This window comes from Aricia agestis, chromosome 6, assembly GCF_905147365.1.
Source record: "Aricia agestis chromosome 6, ilAriAges1.1, whole genome shotgun sequence".
In the NCBI taxonomy this organism is placed as follows: Eukaryota; Metazoa; Arthropoda; class Insecta; order Lepidoptera; family Lycaenidae; genus Aricia; species Aricia agestis.
This window is the reverse complement of record NC_056411.1, coordinates 5,660,172-5,684,947: the sequence shown is the minus strand read 5'-3', so window position 1 is coordinate 5,684,947 and position 24,776 is coordinate 5,660,172. Positions and strand designations below refer to the sequence as shown.

General features: G+C 36.9%; 1 long non-coding RNA gene across 1 annotated transcript; it reads left to right on the top strand.

The window, feature by feature from the left end:
* Positions 1-114: 114 nt before the first annotated feature.
* On the top strand, positions 115-12,771 carry LOC121728453. Its single transcript, XR_006035805.1, has 3 exons — positions 115-270; positions 5,711-5,715; positions 12,760-12,771. It is a non-coding gene; the product is annotated as an uncharacterized LOC121728453 (long non-coding RNA).
* The last annotated feature ends 12,005 nt before the right edge of the window (positions 12,772-24,776 follow it).

Here is a 24,776-nt window from a genome sequence, read left to right as displayed (position 1 = left end):
GCAAACAGACACTAATTTTGAACCTCGTCCTAAACTTATATTTACTATCAGAAAAGTTGATTCATAGGCAAATGGCGGACCACTATGACGCCCGGCACTCCGTTGCCTCAAAATGATGGCGCATTTTCACTGGTCGGTAGGGGCCGCATGCGGGGTGCGGGAGATTTCTGAAAGGCATGCCACGACCAATAAAAATGCGCCATTAGTTGTCATAGACTGTCCGTATGCTGTATACCGTACGAGTTAACGACTAATGAAAATGCGCCCTAAGTTTATCGTGCGTGAACCGTTCATTTTTCCGGAATAAAAGTAATCTATTTTCCTTTCCGGGACTCAAAGTATCTCCTTACAATAATTTCAACAAAATTAAATAGGCCTGAAGAAGTAACAGACAGACAGAGCTGACAGACTATCTCATTAATCATCTATACATCTATTACATCTTCTATTACACATATAAATAAAATTGGAGTGTCTGTTTGTAATATTGAAAGAACCGTTTTTTACAACATGCATATGAATGTATGTAGGGTATATACACCAAAACAACATTTTTTACGATTTTGTCTGTATGTCTGTCTGTCTGTTTGTTCCGGCTAATCTCTGAAACGGCTGGAGCTATTTTGCCGGGACTTTTTTTGGTAGATAGCTAATGTAGTAAGGTGTAACTTAGGCTACTTTTTAACCGACTTCCAAAAAGGAGGAGGTTATATTTTACTTTTTTCATATTTGTTAGCGGACTATCCATCTTTGTTATTATACTATGTTGACGCGGACGAAGTCGCGGGCAACAGCTAGTATTAATAATATTAGTCATGAAATCAGACTAAATAAAATATTAATTAAAATCGCCATTAGCTCGGTTCATTTTAGCTTAGGAAGTTTTATTTATTTTATTTCATTAAAATTTTAAATATTTACAAAATTGCTGACTCAAGATTTATATATGATGTTTTAAGTATTGCATTTATTGCCACAATAATTAGAAACTATATAAATCGCGTCTATTGTTTCTGAGATCACAATCGTGACGCAATATACCTGGAACACCAGGAATAGCCAGGAATAAATAAAAAATACATATTGTGGCGCTCGGGGACTTTTGCATTTTTTATGCATAATAATTAGTGATGCACGCACATAAACACCGTGGCGAAGTCTGGCAACGCCACACCACTGACGGTCGGAGTGGGGTGTGTTAGGTTTTTTCGTTACGGAATGAATGTCTTGATTTGGTCGCCGCACACAAAGCCCCCAATAAAAGCTATGCAATAACTTTAAACTTCTCGCTCGGTTGACTCTCACGCCCGCCATACTGCTCACGTAGTGATGGTCGACTCGAGTAACTAAATCGAGATAATTCGAGTTGGGCGTAACTCGAACCCACTCGAGTTGATTCTTTTTGACTCGCGTCCATAAACCAAATACATAAATAAATTATTCTATTTCAAACAATATCTTCCTTTTGTAAGCTTACATTATTATAAAAAAACTAGATGATGCCCGCAACTCCGTTGCGCCCAAATTCGTTTATCGCCCGGGGACCGTACATTTTTCCGGGATAAAAAGTATCCTATATTCTTCCTCGGGACTCAAAGTATCTCCATACCGAATTTCAGCTAAATCGGTTCAGCGGTTAGGGCGTGAAGAGGTAACAGACAGACAGACAGACAGACGGACAGACAGACGGACAGACAGACACACTTTCGCATTTATAATATTAGTATGGATTAAAGAATTGAAACAGATAAAAATGTAATTTGTCGGTTCCAATTTTTTTACTATTTATGCGAAGCTAAGGGAATAAACTGGTAAAAATTAAAAAAAATCACATGTCCCTCCAGTTAACTCGAGATACGTAGCTCGAGTTCAACCCGAGTTACGTGAATTTTAACTCGGGTTAAATCGAGTTTTGTTTTTTCCGAGTTGACACATCACTATGCTTACGGCAAAATAACGTTTGCTGGATCAGCTGGCTTCTACAAGAGTCTTATACTTCGATTTGTACGCAATAAAGACAAATAATTGATTTCTATCCTAAAATTCTTTGTCCACATAAGAAATTCTGAAAGTACTGAAAGTAATTACGCAACTATTTATTGTTGTGACTTCCCGAACCGCTATCGGTCTCTCACAAAAAGGTTGCGCGGCCCTTTATCTAATCAACTTAAAGGACATTTCAGTTTTCAATTGCTAAAAAAGTAAGGTAACAATATAACCTTTATGGTTAACTCTATGGCCTAGCGAAACATCCACACTATATGCGAAATTTTGTCTGTCTGTCTGTGTGTATGTGTGTGTACTGGGATGGTCCAAGAATGTTTTATACCATAAAGTCGGTCAACTGTATATCGACAACTAGATGATGTCAGCAACGCCGTTGCGTCAAAATTCGTTTATTGCACGGGTCCGTACATTTTTCTGGGATAAAACGTATCCTATGTCCTTTTTAGAGACTTAAAGCATATCCATACCAAATTTCAGCAAAATTGGTCCAGCGCAGCGATTCGGGCGTGAAGAGGTAACAGACAGACAGACACAATTTCCCAATTTACAATATTAATGTGGATAATATTATATAGATAATGCTGTTTTTTAGTCATCCTTGTAGACTTGTAGAAATTATGTATAGGTACAACTACAAGTCTACATGGCTGTTTTGGTAGCATATTGTCAAAACATAGATAATTTTCACTCTGCATTGATGGTATAATATAATTTATATTATGTTAAAATAAATAAAAAATGAATATCATCATATTTTATTAACACGTCGTCGTGAAACTACGTACGAAATTGATCATTAACCTATATTTATGTCAATCAGTCAGTCAGTCACCTTTGAGTTTTACATATTATGTAAAACTCAAAGGTGACTGACTGACTGATTGACATAGTGATCTATCAACGCACAGCCCAAACCACTGGACGGATCGGGCTGAAATTTGGCATGCAGGTAGATGTTACGACGTAGGCATCCGCTAAGAAAGGGTTTTGATAAATTCCAACCCCAAGGGGTTCAAATAGGGGATGAAAGTTTGTATATAATAATACTTCTTAACGCGAGCGAAGCCGCGGGCAAAATCTCGTTATATATTGTTAATTTTCGATAAAATTCGCTCAAATTATATTGGGAGACCAATTCCACGAAATCTGTACGTTCAGAGAGTATCGTGGAAAATTTTTTAAACAAGAAAACGGGACACTATTACAAAGACTTCGCTATTTATCTGTCAGTCACCTACAAGCCAGAATCCCAAGAACAGTGGGAGAGACCCCCAGTCTCTTATGCGAATCAAATATTGAAAACAGATATCCTTTTAAAACTGTAATATTTATCAAATCAATGTTACTAAACTAGCCCAACTTGTTCGTCGGTTTTTACTCAATATAATATAACGAGATATCCTGCTCTCGTCCTATAATAATAGGACAAGAGCAGGAGGTGCGATGAGGAGGGCTTCATGCTGGTAGAGAGAAGGAAGAAGAAGCCCGCCGCCCGCAACCATCGCGGCACCGCGCCATATGTACCTGAGCTGCGTCTGCGGAGCGAGGTCCCCGCGACGCCCCTGTACATATCCCGCCTGCACTGGTCCATGGAGGTCGAAGACGTCGTGGACTACATCAGTAAGAAGACATCCCTCCACTTGAGGGTCGAGTGTCTGCAGTCTCGCCACAAGGTCAACTTCAGTTCCTTTGTGGTGAGAGTACCGACGCATCTTCTCCCGACCTTCGAAGCGAAGGAATTCTGGCCGACTGATGAGGTTTACCGAAGGTTCCGGGGGAGACTCCGGAATGAAGCGCGCGTCACGTCGCCGTTAATTCGTGATAATGTGTAGTTGTTAAGTTTATATAATTTTTATGTATGTTAGTCATTAAGGTATATATTTTTTTTTTTTTTTTTTTTTTTTTTTTTTTTCCGGAGGGGGAAATGCATTACGCATACCACCCAGGCGCAGGGGGCGACCCGAGTGGTTATGTGGGACTCCCGTAGCTAATGAGACCACGGTATACCCACTAAAACCCCCCCCCCCCTCTTCCGCCACGCCGCGTATTGACGGGGCCACAGGAACGATACACACATCTGCGACCCCGCCAGCGGCCCGAAGACTCCACGATGGGCGCACAACACGTGCGCCCTCCTCCTCGGCCCCCACCAAGGCTGTAGCAGACGCCCCCCGAGTCTGCTACTTGGAGGCCATGTGGCAGATCAGGTCTGTGGCTCTGCCAACGACCACACCTCGGCCGCAGAGGATAGGGCAAGCGGCGCTCCGTAATACCTACTTGCCTCTTCCTCTGCGGCCCCACCAATGCCATTCAAGCGGAACGGCCCCGCCAGCTCGCAGGGGGGGTAGGGAAAGCGGCAACCTACCACAATGCCTCCCCCCCCCGCGATCCGTCCTCGGCCGCAGAGGATAGGGCAAGCGGCGCACCGTAATACCTACTTGCCTCTTCCTCTGCGGCCCCACCTCGGTGCGCATCCGCAGCGGACTCCTCCAGTCCGCTGGGAGCGCCCTCCTCGGGCCAGGCGGCGACACCGGCCGGCCCTGGTTGCCTCTTTGCTTCACCGCGGTTGTCCAAGCCGCGGTTACTAAGCCCCACCGCCACGACAAGGCGTGCAACCATCGGGGGGATATATTGTATGGGCCTACGTAGCCTGATTTAAATAAATAAAAAATATTATGATTATCTTTTACATAACCATAACTATAATATTATGAATGCGAAAGTGTGTCTGTCTATTACCTCTTCACGGTTGAACCGCTGAATAGATTTTGATGAAATTTGGTATAAAGATAATTTTAGTTCTGGGAAATGATATATAATACTTTTTATCCCAGAAAGTTTCTCCATACCAAACAGCTAAATCGGTTCTGCAGGCGGGGTGCGAAGAGGTAACAGACAGACACACTTTCGCATATACAGTGTGTAACAAAAATAAGTGATAATACTTTAGGGTGTGTACGTGTTCCTTGTAGAGAATTCACTGTGAAAATAGCAGCGCTGAAAGACGAAAATTTTTTTTCACTTTTGTATGGGCAAGGGCCCGAGTGTCACGAGTTTCCCCGTACAAAAGTAAAAAAAAATTTGGTCTTTCAGCGCTGCTACTTTCACAATGAACTCTCTGCAAGGAACACGTACACACCCTAAAGTATTATCACTTATTTTTTTTACACCCAGTATATTATTAGTATGGAAGTATGGGTATCAAATGTAGAGCTTATATTCTATTCATGGAGTTATGAATTGGCTTTTTGCTATGACAATAGCAAACTAAGCTCCATGCAGCTATGAAAGCGCACTCATAAGTGTCTTAATATACACCAGAGCTTTCGAATACGTAGTCAAACTAATTTATGAACTGGGAATTGTGATAAAGTTTTTCAGCTTCAATTCATGAGTTATTAAAATATTTCTCCGTCGAAATTATGTATTATTCTGTGGAATTGAAGACTGAAGGATTAAGTAATAATAATCTCTATCTGGCCCCGTGCTAAGTACCTGAAGGACTTGTGTTACGGGTACCAGACAACGGAAATATATTTAATACTTTTTATACTATACATATATTAAAGATTTTTATTATATGATACACATATTTAATACAAATCCATGACCCAGGAACTTTGAAAACTTTTTGTTCCGTCGGCGGGATTCGAACCCGCGACCCCCGGCTTGAGTTACCAACAGCCCACCAACTGAGCCACAGAGGTCGTCAAATTAGTGTGTATATAACATTTTAAATGTTGCTTTAGAATCGGGGAAATGATGTTATGTTGCTAGCTGTATACATAAACTCAATATTTTTTATATTTGTTTTAAAAGTCATTGCTCAATACTCTAACTATATTATTTAAGGTCTTAGTATAGTAGTCGCTATACTACAAATCATCCAAAAAAAGAGAACTTTGAAGTGAGAACTTATTTAGCGGGGTTCTACGCTTTTTTGGTATATTTGATCAGGCTCCCTAGTCGAAATACATTCGCCAGTTTGGGTGGAGAAACTAGATATCAAACATTTATGGAAGAATGCACCGCAAACTTCACCATCGAAAATCGTTATTGCATTTTGACTAAGTACTCTGAGTTGTAAGACGGAAGAACAAATAGTTTGCTGGTGTGGCGTAGGAGGAGGTGTTATATCCCCTCTCTTTATGTTTGATCTACTATTTCGTTATTAATTCTGCCAGTAATTCTAAAGTGCAACCCTTTTTTATTGATTTTCCAAAAAGATGCGTGATGTTTGGCGATAAAATTAGTTATACCAATTATTATTATTATTACTGATGTTTCTTAATCTTCAGTATCTTATGATCTCTTCAAAAACTACCAGGCTTTCATGAATATAGTTCATAAACATTTAGCGCCATTTTCACTGAGTGAGGCAGGTTAATGGGGGCGAATGAAAAACGTTTTACAAAGAGGTTGATTTTACACCGAGCAAACTAAATGCGAACTAAAAACTCCGAGGTCTAGTAATTGCACGATTTTAATTTGTAAATTATATAAGTGGGAGTTTATATTCAGTGTTGAGACGTTAGAATAAACGTGTGGATTAAAATCCATACTAATATGATAAATGAGAAAAATGTACGGTCTCCGCGATAAACGAATTTTGGCGCAATTGCGTTGCGAGTGTCCTCAGTGTACTTGCGTTTATAATATATTATTCTAAGCTTTTGCCCGCGGCTTCGCTCGCGTGAAATTCGAAAATCGTGTACAATACGAATATTCTTGCAAATCTCCTTTAGAAACATGATGTTTTTCCAAGACCAAAAGTAGCCTATGTTACTCTCTATCCTTTCAACTAAGTCGATGCCAAAAATCAAGTCAATTGGTTGCTTCGTTAGGCTGCGAAGAAAGGACAAACAAACAAATACACTTACGCATTTATAATATTAGTATGGATAGCTGTTTCCCGCGACTTCGTAGGCGTTACCATATTATAATAACGGAAATGGATAATTCTCTCCTTTTTATGGTCCCTTACTCAAATGGTAAAAAACGGAACCCGAGTACAAAGATATAATATCAGCCTGTCCGTCTGTCCATATCCAGGCAAACCTCCCTCATATTAATCAAATGACACTCGAAATCTGTATGTTTCACATGTTTCACTGTTAATTAATAACTTAGTTTGTTCCTAAGGAATTACCATTGCAACATTACCAGGTGGGGGGGGGGGGGGGGTTGGGGGGGTGCAGCCCTGCTGCTGGGGCTGCGCCCCCCCAAGTAGGGGCAGGGGCAAAGCCTCCCACATATTAATGAAACGACACGCAAAATCTGCATGTTTAGTTTTGGTTACATTAATTTCACTTTTAATAAATAACTTACTTTGATTCTAAAGAAGGAGAAGTAAAACTCAACACTAACGACGCAACACCATTTTGCTTAGCAACATTACCAGGGCGGGGGGTTTGGGGGGGGCGCAGCCCCCCCCAAGTACCGGCCGGGGGCAAAGCCTCTCGCATGTTAATCAGACGATACTCAAAATCTGTATGTTTAGTTTTAGTTAGATTAATTTTACTTTTAATAAATAACTTTGTTTGATCCTAAAGGAGAATTAAAACTCAACACTAACGATGCAACATGTTTTTGCTTGGCAACATGACCAGGTGGGGGGGGGGGGGGGGGGGGATAGGGGCGGCGCAGATGCTAAGTTTGAATAAGGCATATATATCTGCAAAAACCGTATTCAAATCGGATCAGTAGTTTTCGTGTTAAAAAAAAAAGTTTTATATAAAATCTTGCCCCCTCTTTTGTCCCTTTAGAGGGGTGAGGGGAAAAATTTTATACACCAGATATTACATTGGAAAATACAGTTTATAATATGATGTAAGTTTATTCAAGAAAAAAGTTGGATACAAAATCTGCCTCCTCTTTGGTCCGTTTGAGGGGTAAGGGGCAAAAATTTTATACACCAGATATGAAGTTGGAAGAAGACGAATATATCTGCGAAAACCATATTCAAATCGGATCAGTAGTTTTCATGTTAAAAAAAAAGTTTGATACAATATCTGACTCCCTCTTCGGCCCCCTTAAAGGGGTGGGGGAAAAATTTTATACAGCAGATGTTAAATTGGAAAATACAGTTAATAATATGAAGTTAGTCCATTGAAGAAAAAAGTTTGATACAAAATTTGACCCCCTCTTTGATCCCCTTAGAGGGGTGAGGGTGGAAAAATTTATACACCAGATGTTAAGTTGGAAGAAGATAAATATATCTGCGAAAACCGTATTCAAATCGGATCAGTAGTTTTCATGTTAAAGAAAAAAGTTTGGTACAAAATCTTACCCCCTCTTTTGACCCCTTGGAGAGGTGGGGGGAAAAATGTTTGTACACCAGATGTTAAGTTGGGAGAAGACAAATATATCTCCGAAAACCGCATTCAAATCGGATCAGTAGTTTTCGTGTGATGCTGGAACAAACATACAGACAGACAGACAGACAGACAGACAAAAAACTAACCACAGTTTTGGCTTCTATTGCGATGTAGTAACAGCCCCCGCTTATTATTTTTTGGATATCTTTAATGTACAGAATTGTCATTTCTACAGTTTTATTATATGTATAGATGTTTAATTTAAAGGGTTAAAGATGTTGAACTAAGGTAGCTCCATCTTGAATCTTGTGCTTTAGGTTACGATTGAAAGATGCTTTACAAACAATAAGATTATAACAAAAATAATTTGAAATTCCTATGATGTTTTCTGTAACTTCACTGCAACCATATTGTCCAGGATAGGTACAAACTTAGTACTTACATTTTCACTTACAAGGAGAAGAACATTTCTGTCTCCTTTCTTGGGACTCAAATGGACACTCATATTATATTTCTTAAGCTAAAAATGTCAATTTGTTAGATAAAGAATAAAACACAACAAGCATGACCGCGACGCTCTCCCATTTATAATATCAGATAATAATGTACGAGTATTTTGAACCACAGCATCGTTTCATTTGGGAATTAATATTAAACATTTCCAGGAATTGTTTGGGTCATACTCCAAAATGGTTTCTCGCTTTGACTGCAAATATTGTCGTAATTAAATCCGAGTTTACAGTATAAGGTTAAATATTTAAAATGAGGTTTAATCCGTCACCAAAATTGCATGATTAAAGTATCATCAGATGTTCGAAACATTGACACGGAAAATGTATTTTGCAGGGATTATTTTTGCTCGTATAGGACATCTATACTGATATTATAAATACGTAAGTGTATCTGTCTGGTACCTCTTCAAGCCCAAACCGCTGAACCGATTTTACTGAAATTTGGTATGGAGATACTTTGAGTCCCGGAGAAGGACATATGATTCTTTTTATCCGGAAAAATGTTCGGTTCTTACGCGATAAACGACTTTCGTAGTAGCGGGATTGCGGGCATCATCTAGTAATAAAAAAAACACCCGAATGGAACTAAGTTATTTCTTTTGTTCAAAAAACCTGTATCTATACAATATACATAATTATACACTCAAAAATTTATTAAAAAACGCTATCTATTGAAGCCCAGGAATAATAACAACGCGTCGCTGTTATTTAAAATAAAACGCCATGTAGTTGACGCACAGGAATACTTACTATCAACGCCCTCTGCCCGTAACATGCAGCCTGTACTAATAAAAAATATCGAGGTCAAATCAAGGTCAAATATCATTCTGCCTAGCCTTAAGATTTACGCCGAACCCGCGATAAGGAACTTCGTTTCAATAAATGCTTTTAAAATGATCTACACTATTATGAAATGTGTAAAAAGAGTTTATGATGTACACAGAAAAGTTTGTTTAGAATTGTTCGAAAAGTACTTGGTAGTATTGAGTAGATACGTAAAGTATACAAGGTGTAACAAAAATAAGTGATAATACTTTAGGGTGCATATGTGTTCCTTATAGAGAGTTTACTGTGAAAGTAGCAGCGCTGAAAGACCAAAAAATTTTTCCACTTTTGTATAGGGAAACTCGTGACGCTCAGGCCGTTGCCCATACAAAAGTGAAAAATTTTTTTCGTCTTTCAGCACTGCTACTTTCACAGTGAACTCTCTACAAGGAACACGTACACACCCTAAAGTATTATCACTTATTTTTGTTACACCTTGTATAAATACAAAATTCTCTGAAATTACTGGATTCATCCATAAACTCATTCATGAAAATCGTTCCATTAGTAGAAATGAAATCGAGTCGTATTAGTTACGAAATTCAGTCAAAAGTATTATAGATTTCAGATAAGCATTCATTTATTAGTTTGCAGCCTGATGCGACTATTATATCTAGTACATGGTTTTAAACCTAACAGACTTATCGATACCTGTGTACTTGTCTATTACTATACTATTGGTAGGTTTGCTATCATTTATTGGTGTGGAAAAAGCATTTAAAGTTATAAATTGATTAATATACTAAATAAATAAATAAATAAGTAAATAAATGAATAGATAAATAAATATACAATGTTATATAATAATTTGATCGTAATTTGATCACGACTAAAATTGATTTGACATAACCTACGTAGCCCTATTAAATTACATCAGTTCACCGTCTGCCTAACTAGATAAATAAAAGTTAATTTTCAATTTTGTCAGCCTTGCTAAAACTCAAGAGCAGCTGAACTGATTTGGCTGTTTTGAAATCGCACCAGTAGTTTCTGAGATTAGCGTATTCAAACAGACAAAATACAAACAAACTCTTTCGCTTTATAATATTATTAGTATCAGTATATTAGTAATTACTATAGATGTGCGATCTATGTGTTGAGACTAGGTGCAGACATATTATTATAATAAAAAAAGCAAGCTTCAGGAGTAGGAACTTCACTCAACCGTGATGCTGATGATGTTAAAAAATGACGAATATGACAATGACGATGCTTGTAAGCCCATACGTGTACAAAAAGCGAATATAATATTATTTCATTCCTTTGACACAGTCCCTAATTTGGGTTTTCTTCACGTATTATCCCTTAAAGGACAAAAAGTGAACACGGAAACCTTTGTCTTACAAAATAACTAAGGATGTAACCGAAATGTATATTTTAATGTATTCAAAAGAAGATTTGAGCTGAATCAGGGAATCAGGGTCGGTCACATCGTAAAAAGTCGCCTTGATCGATGACAGCGATACTTTGAAACTTGCTTTAGGACAAAGTTCAAAGTTTAGGACAAAGAAAATTTTACTTTGTCATTTCTTGGGACTAACATTTTATTAATTATTTCATGGACGTCTGTCAGACAGACGAATAATTTACCGAAGAAACAATAAATTGATAATTGATACTGAGTATTATCTAAGCGCACGGAAATGCGCCGGCCAAGTTACAGCAATATCTTACTATAATAATTAATTAGCACCAGCTTCGAGGAATGAGGGACTGAGGAGCAAAGGGCGTGAGTCTTTGTCACTTTTTACAGATTCAACTGACAAACATCCTTGGCTACATTCCTGAAAATTCCACGCAATGTGCGTCGAATATGATTAGCAAATATGAATAGTAAATTATCAAGTTAGATCATAGCGAGCAAGATTTTTTAATAAACCTTAGTTATTCGTAGATAGATTCATCACAAAAGTAGAGTAAATTTATTCTCAATAAGTCGTCAGTAATATAATTAGTGACATAAAAATTTCACCGGAATTTCTGCAACGTTTCAGTGTGGTCGCAATCATTTTCAATTTATGTCAAATTTAATAAAGAGGTTTGAAATCGAATTGCGCTAGCGGGGTCACTCCGCCCTGGGGCCTGATTCTGAAGCGTCGAATGCCGTTTTGATCGCATACTATTTCACTCGAATGCGCACATACTGTCTAATGGTCAAATTCTACTGTAGTCTGTAGCCTGACGCGTAAATGCATGACATTTACGCGTCAGGCTACACAGTCAGGATTATATTTTAGATGGCATAAATTTTGAGAGCTTTCTATGCAGCTTTATGATCCTTCACGCACGTCTGAAACTTCAGTATAAAGGTACAAGTTAGAGCCAAGCGACACGTGGCAACTACAGACGACGTGTCGTCGCGACACTACTGGTTTTTGTGTATATCTATAAATAAGTGTCGCTAGCTGCGCAGGGCATTTTATAAAAATACATAGTAGAATCAGTAGAGTCGCGACGACACGTCGTCGTCTGCGGTTGCCTCATGTCGCTCGCTGCCAACCGGTACGTTTATATTATAATTTGGAAATGTACTTTATGGCATCTACGCATAACGTTGCAGTAGGAACTGATCCTAACGCGTAAGTGAGACGGTTTGCGAACAAAATAACATTCGAAACTCGAGAATTGCGCCACTCACTCACTTGCGTCACTCTGCCCTGGGGCTAAAATTGTGAGTTGGGAATTCTTGAGACAAGACCTTTATAAAACCATCAGATATTTGTTGAGTTCGAGTTTTACTCTTATCAGACTGTTCAGAAGTAGATGTGATCTTTGTACTATTAGGCAATAGTACAAATAACTAGGCAATGTTATGGGTTTATGTTAGAACTGGCAAGCAAAAATTAAAGGCCGTATACACGATCGGTTCCAACCACCAACAGAGGTCACCTTGGTAGGGTTGGAACAAAAATCAACCGTGTAGACGCTTGTTTTTGGTTGACCAACCAAATAACCTTCAATAACCTTGGTAGTGAGCGCATCTCTCACGACCAATGTCAAATAGAGAACATTGAGTTGAAACGCAACCGTGTAGACGCTTGTTGGCGCTCAGTTGCACATTGATCGTCGGATGCGTTGCATGTGGTGTGTAGCGCCAGTAGCCAAAAATCCTAACGTTGCTATTAAACGTTCTTCCAGAGACACAGCTTTTTGCATCAACAGTGATTAATGAACCCTTAATTACAAAACAAGACACAGGTCTTGTTTTGTAATTAAGGGTCGCATCATTTCTAATAATTCGTTGAAAGAATTTTCGTCCATTCTAAAATTCCCCATATTTTTAAAATGATTAAGTGGCTCGAAGTTTTTCTTTCTTTTAACCACAGTTTCATCTACAACCGTCTTTTTTTACGTTTTTTTTCATCTTATATACAAGCCAGCGCTATTGCGGTCTTTTGAGGTTTAGATAGTGATCCCATTGTTCACTTTTCCACAGCCTAGCCAAGACAGACGAGTTGATTTACGTGTAGATAGAGATTCAACTTTGTTGACCCAACCAAGGTGACCTCTGTTGGTGGTTGGAACCGATCGTGTATACGGCTTTTTACAGTTTCGAGACGTAAGCTGACTTGAAACAACCCCGTCAAAAAATCGACAGTCCTCTTGTTCCTATGGATCAATTTCTATGTTGGTAAATTTTTTTAAGAAATCAAAATACTTCTTTTTAACATGCAAACATTTCACAATAATAAAGTTATTAATATTCATGCAAAAAATATAATAAAAATATTTTGTAAATAGAAGTATTTTAAAAAATATATTTCAACTCCATGGTTTATTCTCTCAACGGATAAAGTTGAACGTCTATCTTTGGAATTATTATTCTGGTCGGAGTCGGAAGCCGTGAGTAAAAGCCAATCCTAATAATCCTATGTACACATTTGCGGGATGCGAGAAATATTTATTCCGCACAAAAATACTAGACGGATTGTGATGAGGCACTGTGTAATGTACACGTACCCTCGGATTAGCCGTTTGGTAAAATAGAAAAATGCTTTCGAGTTTTCCCGTGCAAAAAGAAAACCGTACTTTAACTTGAATATAAATGAAAAGTTGCCAGTTTCACAATAAACCATCAGACAAATTGATTCATAACAACATCACGTAATACATACCTATATCTTTGGTCGGTTTATGTCAAGTCATGATATCAGATAGTCATGATCTGTCGGAGTTAGACTTAACGACTCGATCACATTACGTACGTCTCTTGCTTATGAATAAAATTCTCTGATAGTACATTGATTTGAAATAGCCTTACATAATAACGTACATCCACATTTTGACTATAAATAAATTTCTTTCTTACAAATAAGGGTTTACTATGCGATTAATTAAAGGTGTTACCTAATAAGCGTTTAGCGCCGGGGGTGTACAACCGTCGGTGCGGCGTGACAAACTCAATTTACATTGTAATTGCCAACTTGTGTTTACAGAGCCAGCCGGCAAAAATAATTAGCAAACAATCTGCGTCAAAATAACGTGATTAAAGCTTACCGCGTGAATCATCACGTAACAACTACAGAGAAAATATGATTACTGCCCGCAATTTTGATTATTTAAGCTTAGGCCAAACCTATGCGATCAGGCGACTGCAAAGCGGAGCGTCAAGTTGTCAAATGTGTTATTTGTATACAAAACACACATTTGACAACTTGACGCTCCGCTTCGCAGTCGCCTGGTCGCGTAGGTTTGGCCTAAGCTTTACTACTTAGTAAGTATACACTTTTTGTTATAAATATTCTTTGTCCTTTCTGGAGATTCAATTCATCTTTGAGCTTCGTACCAATTTTCATCGGTTAAGTGGTTTAGGCGTAAAATGGCAACTGCAGAAAGAAAAGTATATAGTAGGTACTTTAGAATTTACAATCTTATATGATATAAATGAATAATCTAATATATAAAATTCTCGTGTCACAGTTTTCGTTGCCATACTCCTCCGAAACGGTTTGACCGATTCTCATGAAATTTTGTGAGCATATTGAGTAGGTCTGAGAATCGGCTAACATCTATTTTTCATACCAAAAAAAATATATATGGCAAAACAATGTTTGCCGGGACAGCTAGTAGTATTATAATAATATTATACTTAAATAACTTTTTCGAAAAACCTGACAAAAAAGGTTGCCGTCCGCTGCTTTTATAGCTACATCGAAAAAATGTACCGAATTGTGGAATCAAAGTATTAAAAATCGTATTTAAATTTTGTATATTGTGCAGATATAGAAAATAGAGTTATAAACCTAGACAGGTTTATAACTCTATTTAATTCTGAATGTAATTCTATTGAGAAATTATGCAGTAAGTATTTACTTACTGCATAATTTTTCAATAGAAAAATTAAATTTTCTATTTAGAATAGGCACATCTATTAATGTTTCCTATAACCCTCATATTTCATACCAGGTAGCTAAACATGTTGTTGGTATAAATCAAATTAATTTGTTTACGCGTGTCGAAAATACCAGAGCTTTATGTGAGCCATTTAGTGAATAAATAGTCTGGCACCTGTTTTCTATACAGTGGCCTGCTGGCGGGGGCCCAAGTATAATGGTCCGTCTACAGTCAAAAGCCGCTATTTTGTTTGATACATTATAGTTTTATGTTGATTTAATATTTTTTCGTGCGTAAATAAGTAGTATTTTATTACTTGAAGTTACTGAGGTGTACTGTGATGTGTATTGCAAACAAATTTTGAACCTAATGTGATTGTGATTGAATTTAATAGTATTCATAGTATGTTTTTGTAAAGCCCCCAGCGGGGCTAAAACAGTCGCTTTGAGGAATCATGATATGAATCATAATATGATTCATTTTTCTAAAATCGCATAATGCAACTCTGCTTGCAAAATATTATCATTTCTGTATTTTTGCACTGATTTGACATTTGTCAGTTTGACAGTTTTGACAATTCATTTGCTGAATTGATTGAGAGGAATTGTTAAATGTGACAATTTTAACCCTGCAGTACACAATGGCCCACGATGTGCCTTCGTACTCGTATGCTATGGTGTACTGTAGACCACGATCACTTGTGTTAAACACAATGGCGCATGGCCCATTACTGCCTGGCAATCCACTGGCCATCGTCCGCCATCATACATCATTACCTCGTCTACACAATGGCGATGGCTTGTAGTGAGTGAGTGTTGTAGACAATAATTATTGTGAAGATGACCTTGATAGTCATGATTTACGCTACAATATGACATTTGAATGCTGAACAGTGAACATAATATTTTAACTTTGTATTTATGAGTACATAAAATTTTTTCTTCATTCTAAACTGCGGATCATACATTCTCCTCTTAATGGTGCGCTTATACGGGCAACTAAAATTGCTCAACTCTCGTCAACTTTGACGTCACGACTATATCAAGCAATTTGCGGCAACAAGCAGCAATATTGCGCAATACAATATTGAGTGATTGGCCATCGAATATATGAGCGATATGACATTGAGCGATATGAAATAAATTGCTCCATATTGCTCCACTAATTGCTCCAGATCACCCCATTTGTGTCGCCGAGCAATTATTGCCGTAATTATTGCCCGTGTAAGCGCTTCTTCATATTATATTATTGGACGCTATTAAGCATTCGTGTCCTAACCCACAAAAATTACGTATTGAGTTATAAATGCAGTTATGTTCCTTAGATGATTTAGAACAAGACTGCATTCATAATTTAACAACAAAAATGTTTGTGGGTTAGTACACAAATGCTTAACAGCGACCATATATTAGGTATATAATAAAAACACAATTAAAAATAAGTGAGTATAAATTAGAAAAAGGGCGACGCCGCTGCAAAATCTCGTCTTATACAAATTTAAAGAAAAACGATCAAGATAAATAAAAGAAATTCCATGTAGGAGGCGCCTTAACAACGTTTTGTCGCGCGCGGGAAATTCGCAAATGATTTGTATTGTGAACGCAGAGATTGTAAATTCTCTGTGAAGTCTCAAACCCATGAATTGGGGGAATGTAATAAGTGTCGGCGCTCGCTAAGGAACTCGAAAGTCGTACATTTTTTCATATCCGCCATATTGTTTGCAATAAAGTACATATTGAATCCCATTGTCTTGACGCGATCTGACAATAAGATTTCGAGATCCACTTTCAAATCTTTTGGGAATTATGTGCTAGGCCTAAAGAAGCATAGTAAAACAACCGGCAATCGTATTTCAAATATTGATATCATTTAATTAAAAGTAAAAGTACCCGGAACACTTTCACTCAACTAAATATTATGATCTATATTAAGTAGTAGCACGTAGCACGTAGCTTAGGCTGGTATAAATAGTCAGTACTTAAGATACATCTCGATCTCAAGACACGGTTCAGGCTCTGTGATTGGTTGGCTGTCAAAATTTGGACTAATCATAGAGCCGAACCGCGTCTTGAGACCGAGATGCATCTTGAGTACTGACTATTTATACCGGCCTTTGATACTACGTTGGAACAAAAACTTGAGAGGTGTCAAGGGACAGCCGAATGGAACGAAGTTATTTCTTATGTTCAAAAAACCTGTATGCATGTTAGTACACATTCAAATTAAAAGAATAACCATATTTTGACGCCCAGGAATACTAACAACGCGTCACTGTACTTTATTCTCAAAAAACGCCATCTAGTCGACGCACAGGAATACTATCAACGCCCTCTGCCCCTACCATGCAGGTACTAATAAAAAAGTTTCGAGGTCAAAATATTTCGTTCTGTCTAGTCCCCTTTACTTCGAACGCGCGATCAGGAACTTCGTTCCAAAAACACGAACTTCCATAAAACTCGTAACATGAGTTACGAGTTTTATGGACTTTTGAAGAGATTTATGAAAATCTCTTCAAAAGTAGAATAAGCGATGTGCGTTAAACGAGTAACGATACGAACAACCGACTTCAAAAAAGGAGGTTATCGATTCGACAGTATATAATATGTAATATTTCCAGAACTGCCCAGCTTTTGTACAAAAATATCAGCGTCTGAAAATAATTATGTGCCAAATTTCAAAATTGTATGTAAGTTTTTATGTTGTGTTCGCATATGTCCGGTACTACAGTCCGATTTAAGTCATCATAATATTAATACGCGAACGAAAAACTTTGTAACCCTATTTACGAAAAATGGGGAAACGTAGGTGCATGAAATTTTGCACAGTTATAGTTTATATGGTGAAGGAGTGCATCGAACTAATATTATTTTGAAATAATGCTTTTATCATACATTCTTTTAACAAATAAAACATTACACACTCATGAGAAATGACAGATTTTTGAGTGACAAGACTATACATACGAATATTGGCCGTGTTCGTCGGCGTATTTTTGGACAAACCTTTTATTGCGCATGTCCAAAAGATGTCATGGCAATGCCATAACAAGTTGCTGGTCAAGTCGTAAACAACGTCTTAATTGTTTATACATGATTAAAATAATAAAAGCTAAACATAAATACATAAGCCTAAATTGTCTAACAGCCGCACAAATAATTTATTTAACACTATGATAGTGTTTGATTATTTTATTTTGGAAAATATGGATATGGATCACATGGAAAAATTTAAAAATTTAATTGTTTTTTTTATGAAATAAGAGGGCAAACGAGCAAACGGGTCACCTGATGGAAAGCAACTTCCGTCACCCATGGACACTCGTAGCATCAGAAGAGATGCAGGTGCGTTGCCGGCTTAGTTTTAAGAGGGAATAGGGTAACAGGGGAGGGTAGGGATAGGAAGGGAAGGGAATAGGGGAAGGTAGGGAAGGGAATAGGGTAGGGGATTGGGCCTCCGGTAAACTCACTCACTCCGCGAAACACAGCGCTTGCGCTGTTTCACGCAGGTTTTCTGTGAGAGTGTGGTATTTCTCCGGTCGAGTCGGCCCATTCATGTCAAAGCATGGCTCTCCCACTAGATTTGATCATTGCAACGCCACCAACAAATTGCAATTGGGTTAAATGTCAAGTCGTAAACAGTTGTCGTTGCCATGGCATGACATGATTTGGACATGCGCAATAACTAGGTTTTGCAGTGAATGCGCTAAAAATTACGCCGACGAACACGGCCATTATTTATGGTTGAAGTCTGTTGACAACAAGTTGACAAATTGAAAATGGATTACAGTTTTTTTTATTGAATCTAAGATACTATTAGACAATGCTTACACGGCCAGTCTGAGATTAGCTAAGTCCCTGAGACAAGAGTTGAAAAAAAAAGATAAAGTCAATATTTTTTACAAAATATAGGTAGTATTCCTAATGTCATTGAAACTAAGGTCGAATCTCGACCATTGGGCGATCTCTAGTTAGTTTTTACTGTGCTAGGTATTGTTCAACTTAGGGAATGCTGCAAGTTTCATCAAAATTAGTTCAGTAGTTTTTGAGATAGGTAATTTTAATTATCAAATACACACGACGTACAATTTAGAAGTTGGTTTTATCTTTTTAAAATACTATTATATTATTAAATTATACTGCTATGGGCGCGAATAACATTGCTCACTGGAGTAATGCCGGGTGAACGTCGCGCCGTCCTTTTGTTTTTCTCTTATTTTCAAGTACTGCCAATAACAATTATTATTTTCTACCAATAGAAATCTTTGCTCCCCTCGCAAGTCGATATCACGTATTTATTATTATGACATAAGGGGCCAAACGAGAAAACGGGGTCACCTGATGGAAAGCAACTTCCGTCGCCCATGGACACTCGCAGCATCAGAAGAGCTGCAGGTGCGTTGCCGGCCATTTTAGAGGGAATAGGGTAATAGGGGAGGGTAGGGAAGGAAATAGGGTAGGAGAGAGAGAAGGAAGTACGGTAAACTCACTCACTCGGCGAAACACAGCGCAAGCGCTGTTTCACGCCGGTTTTCTGTGAGACCGTGGTATTTCTCCGGTCAAGCCGGCCCATTCGTGCCGAAGCATGGCTCTCCCACGTATGAACGTACCAGTAGTGCTGATGATTACTTCTTAATATTGTCAGTGGTTTACGAAATATGAGTTTATGAAAGTTCGCAAATTCCTGTTAGCAACTATTCTCGATTTGGGGCATATTAAATTTACTGTAACGGCTCATTACATTTTGGCTCAAGGACTTGGAGTGGGTAGATTCATCAACGAAACTATACTATAGTAACGTACTTGAACTTATATAGTTACCTAATAGATGTTGCCCACCTACGTTGCGATTAAATTGTGTGGAAACCGTACATTTATTCGGGATAAAAACTATTCATCGTCCTTTCCCGGGACTCAGATTATTTCTATATCAAATTTCAGTAAAATCGGTTCAGCGGTTTGGGCGTGAGGAGGTAACAGACAGATAGACGTTTGTATTTTTAATATTAAGTATGGATTATAAAATGATATCAAAGTTGAAAGTGGAACACCGTCAGTGTTTGCTACAGTATATACCTAAATGAAATCGTCTCAGATTTCGAGTTAATTAAGAATAAAAATTGAAGCAGTCTTTAAAGTCCCGTTAAATTGGAATAAAAAAAAGATTCAAATTGGGATGAAAAAGGGCTGCTTTTCTAGTTCCAATATAAACATTTTTGCTTTGTATTTGTCAGAAAGTATATTTATGTATTATCACATTAATTATAATCCATTCTAATATTATAAATGCGACGGTGTGTCTGTCTATCTGTCTGTTACCTCTTCATGCCCAAACCGCTGAACCGATTTTGCTGAAATTTGGCATGGAGATACTTAGAGTCCCGGAAACGGACATGTGATACTTTTTGTCCCGGAAAAATGTACGGTTACGGCACGATAAACGAGTTTGGCGCAACGGAGTTGCGGGTGTCATCTTGTTATACTATAACTACTTTATTTATAGTCCTCAACATTTTTCCAATGGAAATCATAATTCATAAGTAACGTATAAACAAAGAGTGTCGAAAAATATCGAATATGTGTCTACTATTTTTAAACATCGCAAGATAGCAAATTTGAATATGACCTAATTTTTGAAGAGATCAGAATTCAGAACCCAATGTACGATGAATTATGCATTTGAGCCGTGCAGTCATCTGAATTCAGAATTACGAACAAATATACAACACAAACAGTACCGTACTCAGAAAGCATAAGGCCCAAAGCACGTTTTGTCAAAGTCTGTTTCTTATATATTTAGCCACTAAAACGACCATGACGCGATCGCTATACAAATAAAAGTTATATATTTTGCGTCTATTTCGCGTCTATTTCGCGTCATATAAAGGTTAATACGAATGCTATATAACCAAAAAGGCCTGACCTCAAGTTATAACCAAAACTTTGTCTCGAAAATTATATGGCCAAATTTTGCTAGTTGGGTTATGGGTATAATTATTATCATTAAGAGGAGTCCACACCGCCCTTTTTTCCATACAAACATTGTCCCCTGTTTCCTCCCTGGATAATGCTAGTAGAGTTATAATTTTTTTCCTGAATATCTACGGCCACTAATACAATGTCCCTATGTTTTCTTTTTTTTTCATAATTTAATTATTAAATAAGATATGAACGTTCATAAACCCAAAAAAATGGCCAGATTTTCCGCTGTGTTCAAACATCCAGAAAACAGATTTGGCTAGATTTTACAAAAAAAAAAACAAAACATAGGAACACAGTTCAAGCCTTTCTTTAATCTTTAATGAAAAAATTACTTAAATAGGTTAAGTTTTGGACAAGGAATCAGGGGACAACGAATCGTTGAATTTCCTCAGTTGTCTCTATCGCGTTCTGCGGTATAGGCTTGAGGTGAGGGAGACAGCTATAGATATTACACGTACTTTTTTTTCATTTCTCTAGCCCCTGGTGTATCCTCTTAACGCCCAAAATCTAAACAGAATCTTTTTATTTTAATTATTAAAATTGTCAGCACATTGCTACATAGTAAAAGTATGTTTATAGTATGTATAAAAATGTTTTTTGGCTCCTGCAGAGGTAGTCGCAGACCGCTGTCACAAAGGTTGGAACGAAGCCACTAAACACGCTGGGCCCTTTATAGCATCTGCTACAGTGCTGTATGGTTAAGGTGACGCCGCGTTAAAGTAAAAAATCGTGTTGGATAATATGTTTTAGATTTATTGTTTTCTATTATTATAGAAAACAAGCAATGGAACAGCAAAAAATGGGAAGGGCGTAGCGACAAAATGGTTTTTGTCGTGTAATTTAAAAACCATAAATACAATTATTCATATAAGCTATGGGCAAATTAAAGTGTTCGCTTGAACCAATTTATGTACAAATTTTGGAAGCTTAAATCTCTCTCCTCTGTTGGCAAAATAGGAATCCTTTTTTTACAGAGGTCTTTTTGATTGATTATTCTGTGTTATAAAAGTTGACCAATCGTGTTATGCTATGGGTAATTCAAAGACAAAGACATGATGAATACTGACAATGAACTATAATTTCTTAGCTGTAGTCATTGCTGAGAAAAATCGATATCGCTACAGCCAAATTATCAAGGCGTCGCCTTAATCCGACCCTGAAAAAAAAAAAAACCCTTCTTACATGATGCAATGTAATAAAATAGGTGAGACAAGTAGTGGTTGTAGAAAATATTATTGTCTAAAGTCAAAACTCTAAAGTTCTATACTATCTATATTTAAATTAAAAACGAATTTTGTTAATCTCGCTGCAAATCGAGAATGGTTGAACCAATTGGGCTAATTTTAGTCTTGAAATGTTCGTGGAGGTCCAGGGGAGGTTTATAATAATAGAAAGAAAGTGATACAAAGTTCACCCTGTCAATCTAATAAAAAATATTTTTATTTTAAAAAAATATATTACTTATTGGTAATTAAAAGTGACGTCTTTCCTTTAAGTGTTTCCGATTGGATTTTACTTCAAGAGGCTTTTTACGTATTCCCTTTGATGGATAAAAATGTTGTAAAACCCTGAATGAAAAAGTGTTGATTATTCATCGATAAATATTTTTTGTATGTCATATTACTTTGTTCTACTTTATTTTTTTATGCTAAGGAAGTGACATTATCTTCTCCTACCGCACTTAATACGTCGACAAAAATAAATACAGAAAAACATTCGTTATTTTGTTTGCTTATTCAGTATGCGCGCTTCATTAACTTATCCTGTCGGAATTTACAGACACACAAACCTATTACAGAATTATTATTATGTTAAATTCTTTCCCACTCATAAAATGAGTGATGACAAAATTCTATGAATTATATAGCCGTAATAATAAATTATAGTTCATAAATGTTTTTTATTTGGCAGCCAGTAGTAAATGAAAATAATAAGCCACTGCTTATATTTCTTGCATTTTTCTCCTCAGAAAAAAAAGTAATGGTTGATTTTAGGGTAAAATTATAAAAAAGGAATTTTAAAGCAATAATCATCAAACTAATATCATGGCGGCATGTTCGCGATGCGATCAAACCCTTAATATATACAATAAATAAATAAAGAAAAAAAATAATTGAACTTTACAATAATCAAAAGTATTTTTTATCATGGGATCACCTGTTGGCTGTTAAGTATCTTCTTTCCAACAAAAAAAGAATCAGCAAAATCGGTGCACAAAGGGCGAAGTTATCCGCGAACAAAAATAAAAAAAACACACGGTTGAATTGAGAATTTGAAGTTGGTTCCTCCTCTTTTAAAGTCGGTTAGTAAGACAAAAGTTTGTTTAAATAATATTGCCTACACATTTTACAATTCACATTGCAAGAATCAATATTGTCTCAGTGACTTGACGTAGTACGCAAGTTTAATTTGTAAAGTACGGTGGTAACTTTTCACTCAGCTGTTCTGGGGCAAACAATATGCATTAATTACTACTGTAATGTAAGTTCTCTACTGAGACCTTGCTAACTAGAAAACGCCTTGGCATAGTAAGTGGTATTGCTTATAAGGTGACACCGTGTTAAAGTAAAAAACCGTGTTGGATATGTTTTAGATAGCTTGTTGGCTATGAGAGGCCGGCCCGGCCTCAAGATAACAAGCAATGGAACAGCAAAATATGGAAAGGTCGTCAGCGACAAAATGGTTTTTGTCGCGTAATTTAAAAACCATAAATACATTTCATATAAGCTATAGGCAAATTAAAGTGTATGCTTGAACCAATCTATATACCAATTTTGAAAGCTTGAATCACTCTCCTCTGTTGGCAAAATAGAAATCCCTTTTTTTACAGAGGTCTTTTTGATTGATCGTGTTATGCTATGGGTAATTCAAAGACAAAGACATGATGAATACTGACAATGAGCTTCAATTTCTTAGCTTTAGTCATTGCTGAGAAAAATCGATATCGCTACGGCCTAATTATCAAGGCATCGCCTTAAGTGCCATGCATTCCTACAAGGATGTTGTAGCAAGTGGACGAAATTACAACTAATGTCGCCATTTTGTAAAGACGTTTCAGATACAGCTGTTCCACAAATACACTAGTATGTTTCTTAAGAAACATTCAGCATGTGGACAAATTAAAAAATAAAATTATAAAAATTCGAAAAAACAAATTAAAAAAGTTGGCTACAAGATGCATACTAACCGGCTAAAACATTATGCAGTTATAAATGTTCCAAACTCACTTTCAGATAAAATAGCTGAATAATACACATACAAGCAAATAATAAACTATTTCCAGGACAAATAAGGAAAACTCTTGCAAGCCTTTTCAATAAAATTGGGCGGATTCTGTAGATTGCATGCTACCGATTTATTTTTCCTTTAAATTTCTGTGAAAATGAACTGTGTTTCGTCGGTGTTAGGGTCTTTTAGAGGTGAAATAGATATGAATGCTCTTCCAAAGTTGTCCTTGTTAGTTCCGCTTCTTATTTACAACTCGAATCGTATGCTCAATTCAATTTTCCGATTAGCTTCTATAGAGTTTAAAGCACAATATAAGTAATATAAGAAGATTTTACTGTATTACTATGAGAATGGTCAACTGAGTATATTTTTAGACCACATAATAAATAGTAGCTATTTGACCGAGCTTCGCTCGGTATTCGATAAAACACAAATAAAATGACATTTTCTAAAATATATATATGTCGTAGGATGATTTGATAAATCCGTGTTTTATATATATATATATATATATATATATATATATATATATATATATATATATATATATATATATATAATATATATTTTAGAAA